General features: G+C 49.9%; 1 protein-coding gene across 1 annotated transcript in view; it reads right to left on the bottom strand.

The window, feature by feature from the left end:
• The window catches only part of CTNNA1 (catenin alpha 1), a 118724-nt gene extending 107274 nt beyond the window's left edge, over positions 1 to 11450 (bottom strand). Inside the window, exon 1 of the mRNA XM_084268595.1 lies at positions 11340 to 11450. The gene's annotated coding sequence lies outside the window, so the exon portion shown is untranslated. The remainder of the gene's footprint in view (positions 1 to 11339) is intronic.
• Between the last annotated feature and the right edge of the window lie 1102 nt (positions 11451 to 12552).

Here is a 12552-nt window from a genome sequence, read left to right as displayed (position 1 = left end):
AGCAGCAGAAGTGCTCTGCCCCAGCTATGTTCTGTGGCTTCCTGGCAGCAGTGTCCTGAAGGCACCCAAGGCTCCACAAAAAGCCTGTGAAGGGGCAGTCTGAACAGCGAGCTCTGCACACCAACAGCCAGGAGAAGGCCTCACATCCTGGTTCTCCAGGTCACACTCCTCACACACCTGAAGGCAGTGCTGGCTCATCTCAGGCACTACCAAGCTAGGATGTTCAGCCTGCTCTGTACCAGCAGACCCTGCAGACTCCCCACCTCCAGAGCAGGGCAAATCCCTTTTGGTTACACAGCCCAAGGTCCTACTGCCAATCTCCTGCACCACAACTTGAGTCCCACCACCTTGTGCTACCTGAAAAATCTCTTACATGCCAGCTTCTATCAGTCTTGAAGTTTTAGCCATTCTGATGGGCCACTTCCTAAGAGCTTTTAACTGTCCTCTTTCTAGTCTTTCTTAGGGAAGTTGGCATTCAAACAGTGGTCTCACTAACAGACTGAGGGGGGCTAGCCAGCCTGGGACGATCACAACAGGCTGCATGCTTGTCCTGGGCCCAGTTAGGATAGAGTTAATTGTCTTTCTAGCAGCAGGTGCAATGCCTGTTTGGGGCTGGGATGAGCAGTGCTGGTAACACACAGAGGGTTTAGTTGCTGCCCAGCAGTCAGGGACTTCTCAGTTGTTCCTATTTCTCTGCTAACAAGAAGGTGGGGGCACCCAGAGATCTGGGAGGGGACACAGCCAGGACAGGGGACCCAAACTGGCCAAGGGATATTCCCAGCCAATTACCTCATGCTCAGCATAAAAGGGGATTGGTGGGGGGAGGAGTGCTCAGCTCCAGGATGCACTGCTTGGGGGTGGCCCAGTTTCAGGACAGCTCTGGGTCACACAGTTCAGTGAGAAACTGCTTCATGTAGCACCACTTTTGTGTATTTTGCTATAAAGTCCTATTACTGTTATCTCTCTCTCTGCTGTCCCAGTAAACTGGCCTTAAGCCAATCCAAAAAGTTCACCTTTGGTTTTCTTTCCCCACCCCAAGAAAGCAACTGTACAGTGCTCAGCTCCCAGCTGTGACAAAACCACAACCACCTGTGTGACCTAATAGAGGGGATCCTGCTTTGGATCACAGGGGGTTGGACAAAATGATCTCCAGAGGTCCCTTCCAACCCCCATCATTCTGTGATTCTGTGTGTGTAATGCTGAGCCATCCCAAAGCCCTATCTGAAGGGCACAGTACAAGAACATTTCCACCCAGGAGGATATTCTCCATTTAACACCCTCTTTGCTCCCCACCTAGCTGTTTTGTGCAGCTGATTGTGCCCAAGCACAGTAATACCTGCTCAATCGCATTATTCTGCGGCTTACTTCTTTCCCTTGTATTTAAGTAGTCACAGTCATTTCAAATGATAATCCTCTCCTCTACCTGCTTGCAGCCTGTCTCTGGATACTCTCTGCAATGTAATGAGAACATCCCTTATTCCACCACCCAAGTCACAAGCACGGAGCGTGGTGAGATTCACAGCAATCACTGAGCTTCATCTGCCACCTAGAAAGCCAACCAGCTCCCCTGTTCCCAAGGGAATCCATTTGGTTTGTTCCCTAAGTACCTAACCCATCTGATAACTAGCAGGGACCCCCTCCACCTGCTGAAGATAGAGAACAAGGCAGAACAGACAGGTTATGTTTCTGACATAAACCATGTAGAAGGGTTTTGGTTCAAAGGACCTTAAGGCACACTGTATTAGACCCAGCTCACAGGCATGGGTTTCATCACAACCCACTGACTGTTCACAACCGGTTTGCTCTGAATACCCTTAGTTATACAAAAAACAGTTGTGCCATCTCCTAACAGCTTCCCAACTGCTACAGCATCATGGATTCAAGGAACCTATTTCCACTCCAAAACCAGGAATGCACTCTCTAACAGATTTCCATGCCTTTGTTTTGGTCTAGCTGTTCTGAAGAGGCTGGAAGGCCTGCTCTGCACAAGCAGCTTCACAGCAATGTCCCTGGGACCACAGCAGTGATTTCACAGCTACAAATAAGCTCAGTTTTGGAGACACTGGTGCTAAAAATGTAAGCATTAGGCTCTGATCATTTCATTTTTGCCAGCATTGCTTCACCTCAAAGGAGCCAGAAAGGAGGCGCACAGCAAGCCAAATCACACCAAGCATGGGCAATTAGTGGCTTATTTACGTCACATGGAGGAGGCTCCGGGTCATGGTTTGCATCTTAAAAGGATGCAGGAACCAAACTGATAGCCATTTAACTGGCCAGATGGATATCCTGATACATCCAAACCAGTATCCAATTTATTTCTGTAGTTTTCAAAACTCAAGCAGGATTCCAGCTATATAAGGAAAAATGATGGGGCAACTAGACTCTGCTTTAGAAGATATGCTTTTTATTAAAAAAAAAAACCCAAATCAAACACCACAACAAACAGAAAATAGAGCATCTCCTATATAATTAAGGCTAATTTTAACATTGTAGCTGAAAATCTTGGAAGTTTGGGAGAGGGAGATGATGTGTCATTAGCAGTGAGCCCTTACTCTCAATAATAAATCCACTCATCCTGTCTTCACAATAACGTTGTTGCATTTTATGCTGAATACCAGCAATACTAACGCCACAAAAGAGATCTCCAAAAACCCTAGCTATTATTCGTCCTGATTCAGAGCTGCTGTATTTTAGCTGTCTGCTCTCTGGATGGAGGCTGCAGCACTCTGGCCAGGCAGGAAGGAAACGTACTTGCAGCTTGAGCAAAAAGCAACAGCTTTCAGCTCACTTGTCCCTGCAGCAAGAGTAACTTCAAACTCCTGGTCCCCAGCCCCTCTCAGCCACACACCTCACACTTGGGATTGCACCTGCACACAAACCAAGGGGCTCAGCCTCGAGAGAGAGAGAAAGCAGAGCTCAGGTGAGACTTGTACATCTCCTGGACCACTTTGTTCCGAACCCTGAGAGCCCTTCCAACCTCACCGCGTCTCTCCCCACCCTTGAGGCTGAAAACTCTGCAAAGCTACCCAAATATCATTAGGAAAGAAGGGAAGGACAGCTTACTGCCACTCTCAGAGCCACAGGACGCGTTTCACACCCTAAGGATACACAGCCAGTGAAGATGTAACAGTCAGGTGTGGCTATAGAGCACAGCTCCTAAAACCCCAAACTACATTAGCACAGGTTTCAATTACCAACCTTAAGCCAGGAATGAATGAAGGAACACAAGAAGAGGCAACCTTCTAACACATTCATTTTTGCCACAAGTATTCCCCAAATAAGAAAAAGTTTGTTATAAATTAGCCTGCTTTATCAGTTGGCACAGGAACTTGCCAGTGCTGCAACATTAATTCTTGCTTAGCTTGCAGAAAACCACTGAGGGCTGGCAATAAAAGGAAACCTGGGTTAGTTCCGATCCTCTCCAGCGCTCAGCCTGCAATAAAAAGTGCAGTTGGAGCTACGGAGTCAGAAACAACCAGAATATGACCCCATCAAACTGTATCTCCGTTCCTAAATTGACATGTTGTTACACATTAGCCTTCAGTGCTTTTTGCTGACCACATCTTCTCAGCAGAGACCTTGCTTAACATTTTTAAATGGAAAGAAATACACAAATATTGGAGATGTCTGAGCTGACACGCGTCTAGAAGAAAATGAGACTCCTCTTTGCTAAGACACAATTTGCTTCAGCATGGAGGAAATGGACAGCTGTGTATTAACAGAGACTAAATACCATGCTCTCTCTCAATTGCATGCCCAGCATAGTAGCAGCTAAAGACTATGAAACAAAAATTCAGAGTGTTACAAGAGTGAAAAATAAATTCCACAGTTTTCATTTGAAAAAGCTTCTAAAAGAAGAGCGCCCACGGAAGCAAAGGAGAGCTTGAGCGTAAAGATTCTTCAGAGTAAAATGTTTTCTAAAGTTTTTCTAGGCAAAAAAGTCATTTAGATTTCCTTTTCCAGTTCCTCGCTTTGATTCAGGAACACTGTCAGTCTTCTTTAAAAATTGCAGAGCAATTATTTTCTAAAGAAAAATAAAAAAGGAATAACAAAACCCACAAGTGATAAGGCTGAGAATTTCACTTGATGCTCAAGGCAACCTTCAGCAACATCTCTTAGCTACAAACAATGAATTAGTTTCCCAGGAAGAAGAATTGCACCATCACCACACGCCCCCGACAACTCTCAACTTGCAGCTCCACCAACACATGCTGCGAGTTAAGAGGGGAAAAAAAACCCCAACACAAAAACAAACCCCAGGAAGAAGAGCTAACATGAATGTAACGCACAGGCGTTGTTTGCTGGAATTAAGCACCTTCTAAAATGACTGCAATTATCTGGAAGAATAGGTAAGGTAGGATGCTCTCACACACCCAGCTTCCTCTGCCTGCAAACTGTCACCGAGGCTGCAGGACTGAGAAGCGATGGGAACTTTGCAGCTTCTCCAGAAGAGCAAAGCAAGATAAAACCATACTGCTGCGATTAAGTTTTGGATGCTGACCAGTTACCTGCAAAGCCCTAAACACCTTCTGACAAGTACAAACTCGCTAAGGGTGCACAGTAGTGCATGAGAATCGGAGCTGACAATGATCCGCCTGGACAGGAATCCTTTCAAGTCGCTGCCTTGGCATATGGATGACCAATTAAAGCAACTTTTGTTTAAAAAAACCCCCAAAACAACACACTAAAAACCCCACCTACACATATCTCACTGACCCACGCACATTTCATAAGATCAACAGGAAGGGACCGGAAGGTTTGAGAGGAAAGAGTCATCGCTTGGCTGGTCTTGCTGGAAAAAAGAAGGGATTTTAAGCTATTAACAGCCACTTACTGATTGGAAACCAACTTATATCTGATTAAAGACACATTTTCTCTCTCCGCCTGTTCTCCTCACCCCCAGGAACAGGAAACAAGACAAAGCTACCAAACAAAAAACAGATGAGCTAAGAAATTCTGTTCAATTGGCTTTGCACCAGCTCTTTGCCTCTGGTTCTGCTGAACACTGCATCCTTCACCATAACCACTGACTTTTCCCTAGGCCCATGATAACAGTCTGGTAAACACAACCAAACTGTCTTCACCAATTCCTGCAAACTAAGTACAACAGCTTAAAACACCTGATCCTAAAGGACTGATGCACAGAGACCAGAAATTAAGTTTTCTTTCTTGAAGTTATAAGCTTTGAAGTTTGCACAACTGATGTGCATTGTTGTTTTGCTACACATAAAGCTTCTTGAGTTTTCCCCCACTGTTTATTGCATCTTACACCATTTTTTTCCCCTCCCTAACCCAGCTGGAGCGGGGGGAACATCCACACAACTGCATTTCACTCCTCACTGTACCAGCACACAGTAAGAACACTGTGATTGAGGACTCCACCAGCAGTGGAAGTGCCATGGAGTAACAAGTAAGGGATACACTCACCTTCCTAAAAGCCTTCCCCACATCTCTGCTTTCAGGATGCCACATCCAGGGTTACCTCAGCAATGCATTTCCAGCTGTAACAGCCCTGGTTGGTAATTAAACACATCTTCCAAAAAGCAGCAGTGGCAGTAACTACAAAGCCACACTCTGCACTGGAATTCAAACCACTGCAGAGCTTTTCATGCAGCCAAACCAGATCCTTCTGTTTTAGTCTCTCAGAAAATATGTCACGTCTCTCATTTCACTTGTACCTTGTATGGAGCCTTTCAACTGTCAAGCAGGTTTCTAGATTTCAAAGAAACTAAGTCATTGAACGGAGCCTATTGAATAAAAGGCAGGGACAGACAGTCTGCACCTGCACACGAGCCTGCCAGTGCTGGGCATGAGCCACGAGAGCTGCTGGACAGATCTGCAGGACAGAAGTCAGGCCAGGGTTCCAAGGCCTGGCTCGGGCAGCTCCAGCGCTGCAGGAGCCTGGCACAGCACCTTCGGAAGCAATGCTGTTTGACTGCCCTCTTCTCATTTATTGCTGGTTTTATTGCTTGCCTGTTGCTTTCCCTTTTAAGGATGGCTTTATACATTGCCACCACCCAAGAAAGAGGCGGGGGGAAATGCAGGGAAGCCAAATGATTGGGGGGGGGGGGGGGGGGGGGGGGGTGGCAAGGGTCAAAAATTGTGATTGGGGAACCAGAGGGGGACACCAGACACTGCCCAAAGGAACCAGAGGATACCCTGTCATATTCCCTCCTCCTGGTGTTGCTAACAGCTAACTTGTCCAAGTCCAGGAGGAGGGCTTGTCATTTAGGGCCTCAGACAAGGGCTAGGCTAATAAAAAGGTGAAGGGGGTCACGGAGGCAGGACACTAGGATGGATCACTCAGCTACAGTAATCAGATTGCACCAAGTTCCCCAGGCACAACTTCCAGTTTGTTGTTCAACTTCTCATCCTTTAAATTAATAAGTTAATTAAGCTTTAAGATGCTTAGACCCTGAAACATCTGGCCATCAGGCACTGGCTGAAATGACCTCTATGGTAAGTTGTATGTGAGGTTTATATCAGACTCATCACTTGCATACATGTCCACTGTCCATCATGAATCATCAAGATCTTGAGCAATGTTCAAACATCAAGCTATGAGGCTTGAAGGTCTAAGTCATGCTAAAGGAAATGAGCTTACAAGTATACACTACAAAGATATAATTGGAAGAATGCAGGTGAAGAACAGGGATCTTGTACACCTCAAGGAACAGCCAACATGCACCTTCTTTCTTCTCAGCATACTGCCAGTTCTGCCCTCTGCTACTCAGCAATGCTGTTTCTCAATCTGTCACCCTAGCTAATTAGAAAAACCACACCACTACTTACCCATCTACAGCTTCAGCCAAACATCCTAAGAGCACTTTGCAAAGCTGACCTGCTCGGTGTTATACAGGTTAGACACCACTGTACAGGCACACAGCTCAGCCTTGCTTACATGTAACTGGCTCTTTTGGCTGTCTCCACAAAGCTACAGAGCAAGCACAGCCCTCCTGCAGACCACTTATTCAAGTGGATCTTGTGTGCCGAGTTTGTAACATCCAGAAAGAGATAGGGAAAGAAGAATCCCCCCCTCAGAGCCTTCGATCTGTATAGATATCACATTTAACAGTACCCAGGATAAAACAGGGGATGAAAGCTTCCTGAACAACCCTTGGGGGAGCGGGAAAGGCAGCAGCAGGGGGAAACCACACATGCCAGGAGGATCACAAGTTCCCAATACCATTAATCCTTATTGACTGTCTATTAACTCAAAAGCTGCAAATTTAGCATGTATCTGAACACCTCTCAGTCTTGTGCTGAGCAACAGCAAGGACAGAAGCATTTGGCCTACACTGTGTCCTCCTTTCTTCCAGTTAACCTCTGGGAAAAGAAAAATTAAGAATATATTTCTCCTCCATCAGCTATTCACCCGCTCAAGAGTGTCAATCCCTTTCTTAAAGCAGCTGTTGAAGGCTACTCCCAAAGAAGCACAATTTGGCTTACAGGCTTTTCAACCCCAATCCCTCATTTGGTCCCCAACGTTGCCTCCACACAGCAATTCTTGTGCAGTAGAGTGCCACACACATCACAGGGCACAGACAGCGTGGAAAACTGTGTGTGGTTTGGCAGAAAGGCACACTATGAGCTTAACTTCTCCCTCATACCCTCAGGAGTGGAATCCTACCTGCCACACTGCTGCTATGCTTCAGCTTATTTGTTCTCGAGCCCCCGAACGCTGACAAACACTACAGGAGTTTAACTTGCTCTTAGATTGTAACAGACATGGACACTCCTGCCTCTGTGTGTCATTCAATGGATTAAAGCAGATCTGCTGGGGAACCAAACAACTGGCATCCTGCTTGGTTTCATGTTCTCAGTATTGTTCTGCTCTCCACCTTGGTAACTGTTCTCCCTTTAGCAGAGGCTGCCCTCAGATTTTCTTTTTCCATCCACAGATGCCTGAACTTGGTGCCTTCCAAATGAGATTCTCCTGAGTCTCAATGATTAATCAAATAGCTGTCTTGTAAATTAGAAAAATTATAACAGAAGGGAATGTCAATAGGCTGGGGAAGAATTTCTCTTTGCAAACTGTGTTAATTTAGATCTGCACATTTAATAATTTCTATCACTCTATAAAGCAGAGGGGAAAATGGTTAATCCTCTGGGATTCCACTGGAGCTATTTATAACCACATGTCAAAGGACCAGCAGATGTTTTCCATAGCACACCTGGGACTGGCAAATAAAAATATGTAATCATGTTTAGGGAAAAGGTAGCTGGCTCTTTAAATGGGAAAAAAATCAAGGCGGAATTATGAATCATATCCAAGTGTCAGATTTGCCAGCAGAAGAGTCTACAGTAAGCCACAGCACACCAGAAACCGGAGTTAACACCCATTCTCACCCTGACTGGAAGATATCGAGTCCCAGCCACTCACAGAGAGAGATCCCACCTACAGCTGCAGCAACCGCATTCCTCCGGCAATTCCTTCTCCCCAATAAATCTATTTGCACCCAGTTCTGCTTCACAGCACAGCAGAGCCCCCTCAGCGCTCCTCTTTCCAGCACAGCTCCTCCAGTAAGGGTGCTGGTACACTGTTTTGTGAGCAGGCTCTATTTTAAGTCTCGTACGCTGGATTAAAATAGTATGGAGTTAAAAGTAGTAATTATCAAACATCTGCACTTTCTCTCAAGCTGCAGCTCTGTTTAACCAACGCACGAGCTATAAACTCGCTGAATAGAGCTATTCCAGATTAGCTATAAAACTAAATTAGGGTGAATTCCCAGAGTAGTAAAGGATCCAAATCCTGAAGGTTATATACATTAAAGTTCCCCAAGAACCGGAGTGGCTGCCAGTTCAAGCACACCAGGAGGAAACTGGTGGACGACCGTCTCAGCATGGCATTGTCCTAACAAAATAATCCTCAGCCCTCTTTTATTCAGCGTGTCTCCTTTAGCACCCAGCAGTGCCAAGAGATGCCAGTCAAACTGAACACAGCCAGCCCTTCAATGGAGGCATCGTGGCCAGGCAGGTACTCCTTCCAGTCACCACCCACCTGCCATGAGTAGGCTGGTTTTGGTGCTAAACCCTCCCATGAGCTTCACTAATTCTCCAAGGTAATTTAGAAAACAAATAGTAACAGTAAATACAATTCCAAGGCAGGGCCAAAGTCCCATTAAAGTGTATTTCCAGTTTAAACACGTCTACTAACGTGGATGTCTTTGCAAGATCAGTTCCTCAATCTTCCAGCTGCAGAAGGAAGATATTCACACTACTGATAAAACCACACATTAGTTCTCTATAACATCTTCCAGCAAACTTCTTCATCAGACCCATGGAAGCTCTCCGAAGAAGCTGCAGGCTGGCCACTGCCATTACAGATGTCAGCAAAGAAACACTGAAGTTTCACAAAGCTTGAACATTCTCTGTGAGGCAAATATTTATGTTGGTATTTTAAATCATGGGTTTGGGCACAAGATTTCTAATCTCTGCCCGCTGCGCTCCCCCCCGCCACCTTGCGTAAACTTTTAATCTCTGATGCAGAGGCCTATTATTAGAGCTAGCTGGGGGGATAAAAAACCAAACCTACACACACAAAACTAAAGACTGAAGGCATGTTTGTTATGGAAAACAGTTAGGGCAAAGCCTTTTTAAAACAAAACCTAATAAGCCTTTGTCTGTTTCTCCCCAGAATAGTCAAAAGCATTTTCTACATGCTTTAAAAAACAATTCTTTGACAATTAAAAAAAAAAAACCAAACAGTGGCTCAACATATAATTATGGCCTTTTTAAACAAAAAGTTTCAATTCAACAGGGAAAAACAAGTCCTACTAAACACTTAACCTGGCCTTAGCACCCCAAGATAGACCAAAGGGTACCTAAAAGCCTAGCACATTGTGAAGTACTTCTTCACAGGCTTTCACCCCCATGTGAACAGAAACTTGACTACAAACAAACCCAGGAGCTGAAAAACAAACCAAACCAAAATAAACCACAGCCCTGAGCTGGGCTTGAAAGCACTGGAAGCCTGATGGAGCCAGCAGGACTGAGGACGTGCATAAACACAAGAGTGCAGCTACCAGAGCCGCTCCCACCTCCCCCACTTCCCCACTCCCAGCACAGGAAAGGCGCAGGAAACAAGTCACTCCAGCACCGAGGAGACTTCCATATAACCCCCATCTCAAAAACAAAAGACAAAGTGGGGGGGAAAAATAGGGTGGAGGGTGGAAGTGCTCCCAGACTGGTTCAATACAGATAACCCAGACATGCCTGGGGTCGTAACTCCAACAACTGGAGCAAGGGCATGGAGGCTCTCACCGCCCAGACGGGGGGAGCGAGTGATACATCACCCTCGGGAGAGGACACCCGTGGCCTCCTGGGCTGGGGATGCCGGCCACAGGCAGGCACGCCTCAATGGCATCCGATTCTCCACTACACACAAGCGTGCCGCGCGCCTTGCTGCGATGCGAGCCTGCGGCCTGAAAGCCTTCCCACTGCCTGAAACAGCGCAGGCGATGAGTCAAGGCCAGCTGATGCCCTCTGCACTGCGACCCGAGCATGAGGGTCGTGCGTCAGCCAGCTGAGAGGCGAGACGCCCTCCCTGCTCTGCGGCTGTAGAGAGTAGCACGGAACTTCTGGCCCGGGAAAGAGAAGCGGCCGCCTCGCCGCACGGCAGGTTAGAGGCGGGCGTCAAAACCGCGGTGGCAGAGCCAGGCTAAGGAGATGGGGTGTCCCCGTGCCGAGAGGCTGCTCTGCGTGCCCCAACAGAGCCACCAGTCCCGGCGGGGCCGGCTGCTCCAAGGGCACCTCGGGCGGGGGCTAAAGGAGAGAGAGGGAGGCGCGCACCGGGACCAAGGCCGAGCCGGTGCCGCCAGACGGCCCTGCCCGGGCCCACCGCCGGAGAGCGGCGCCGGGGCGGCCCCGCCGGGCCGTGCCCGGCTGCGCGGGGAGGAGCCTCCCCACACCGCCCCGCCGCACCGAAACTTCTCCGGGAACCGGGATCGCCCGCCGCTCTTCCTCCGGAAAATAACTCTCAACGACCCTAAACGCAGCCGGCCCCCGCCCCGCCACAGGCCGGTCCCCGCTCCCAACCCCCAGCCCCCTCCACCGCCCCGCACCGGCCTGGCCCAGCGCGGCCTCCGTGCGCAGCCGGCCCGGGCCCAGGCCCACGCCCCACGGGCGGCGGCGGCGCGGCGGGGCCCGCTCCACGCCACTCCGCCCCGCTCCACTCCGCCGGCCCGGGCCGCGCTCCGCTCTCCCGCTCCCCGCCCTCCCTCATCCCTCCGCCGCCCCTCACGGAGAACCGGCGCCCGGCCGGGCCCAGCGCCCCGCAAAAGTTTCCAAGTGAGAGAAACGGGACGGCGGAGCCGCACCCGAAGCCCCGCAAACTTTACCGAGGAGCAGGAGGACCGCCTCGCCGCCGCCCAACGCGCTCCGACCCGACCCCCGGCCGCTTTTGTCCGTGCGCCGGCCTCTGCCTCCCGACACCGCTCCCGTCCCGCGGAGAACGCCCGGCTCTTCCGGGCACCTCCCCGCCCCGTGCGCCCCAGCCCGGCCCGGCCGCTCTTCCCGGTACCGCCCGCCGCGCCGCCCCCGCGGCCTTCCCTTCCCCGCCCCGCCCGCCGACAGGTGGGGGCTCCGGCCGGCCCCGGCCCCTCCGCGCCGCCCTGGCTGCCCCCCAGGGTCGAGCAGAATTCCAAACCCCTCAGCTTCGGGCGGGCGTCACGGCTTTTAGAGCCAGAGCGAAGCAGATGCCGGGGGATGCCCTGACTTTGCCGGCCCTGAGGCAGCGCGGGGCTCCTGGGGCCTGCGGAGAACCGGGACCCGCTGTGGAGGAGCCGGGGAGGCGGGGGTGGGGGAGTTACAGGTCCCTTTCTCGTGGTGTGTGCGAATTGGAGCTTTGTATTGATAAACCTGAGGCGTATCAACCTCCTTGAGAGGTGCCGTTTTCGTGCAGAGTCCGGGAGAGAAGAAGTTGCGGGAGGACGAAGAGGGCCCCGCTCCGGGGAGGGGCCGTGCCGGGGGCCCGGCTCAGCCCGCACAGGCGGCGGTGCAGGTGAGCACGGTCGTCTAAGAGAGATTCGGCTTTAGGCGGTGGTTGGCTGCAGAAAGATCTCTTGGAAGAACCTCATTGAGCCTCTTGCCTGCACGGGGCTGGTTTTACCCTGCAACAGATTGCTCTGGGACTCTTCTCATGGAGTGTTTTGAGAGAGAAACCAGATGAAATTCAACAAAAGCAAGTGTAGAGTCCTGCACCTGGGGAGGAACAACTGTTTGTATCAGTACAGGCTGGGGGTGACCTGCTGGAGAGGAACTCCGCAGAGAAGGACCTGGGGGTCCTGGTTGATGACAGGGTGGCCATGAGCCAGCAGTGTGCCCTGGGGGCTGAGAGTGCCAATGGGATCCTGGGGGGCATCAGGAGGACCGTGGCCAGCAGGTCAAAGGAGGGGATCCTCCCCCTCTGCTCTGCCCTGGTCAGGCCCCACCTGGAGTGTTGTGTCCAGTTCTGGGCTCCCTGGTACAAAAAGGACAGGGATCTCCTGGAGAGAGTCCAGAGGAGGCTACTTAGATGATTAAGGGCCTGGAGCATCTCCCCTGTGAGGAAAG

The sequence above is a fragment of the Gallinula chloropus genome, assembly GCF_964237585.1.
Source record: "Gallinula chloropus genome assembly, chromosome: 10".
NCBI lineage: Eukaryota > Metazoa > Chordata > Aves > Gruiformes > Rallidae > Gallinula > Gallinula chloropus.
The sequence above is the reverse complement of the archived record's forward strand: the minus strand, read 5'-3'. Positions and strand labels throughout refer to the sequence as shown.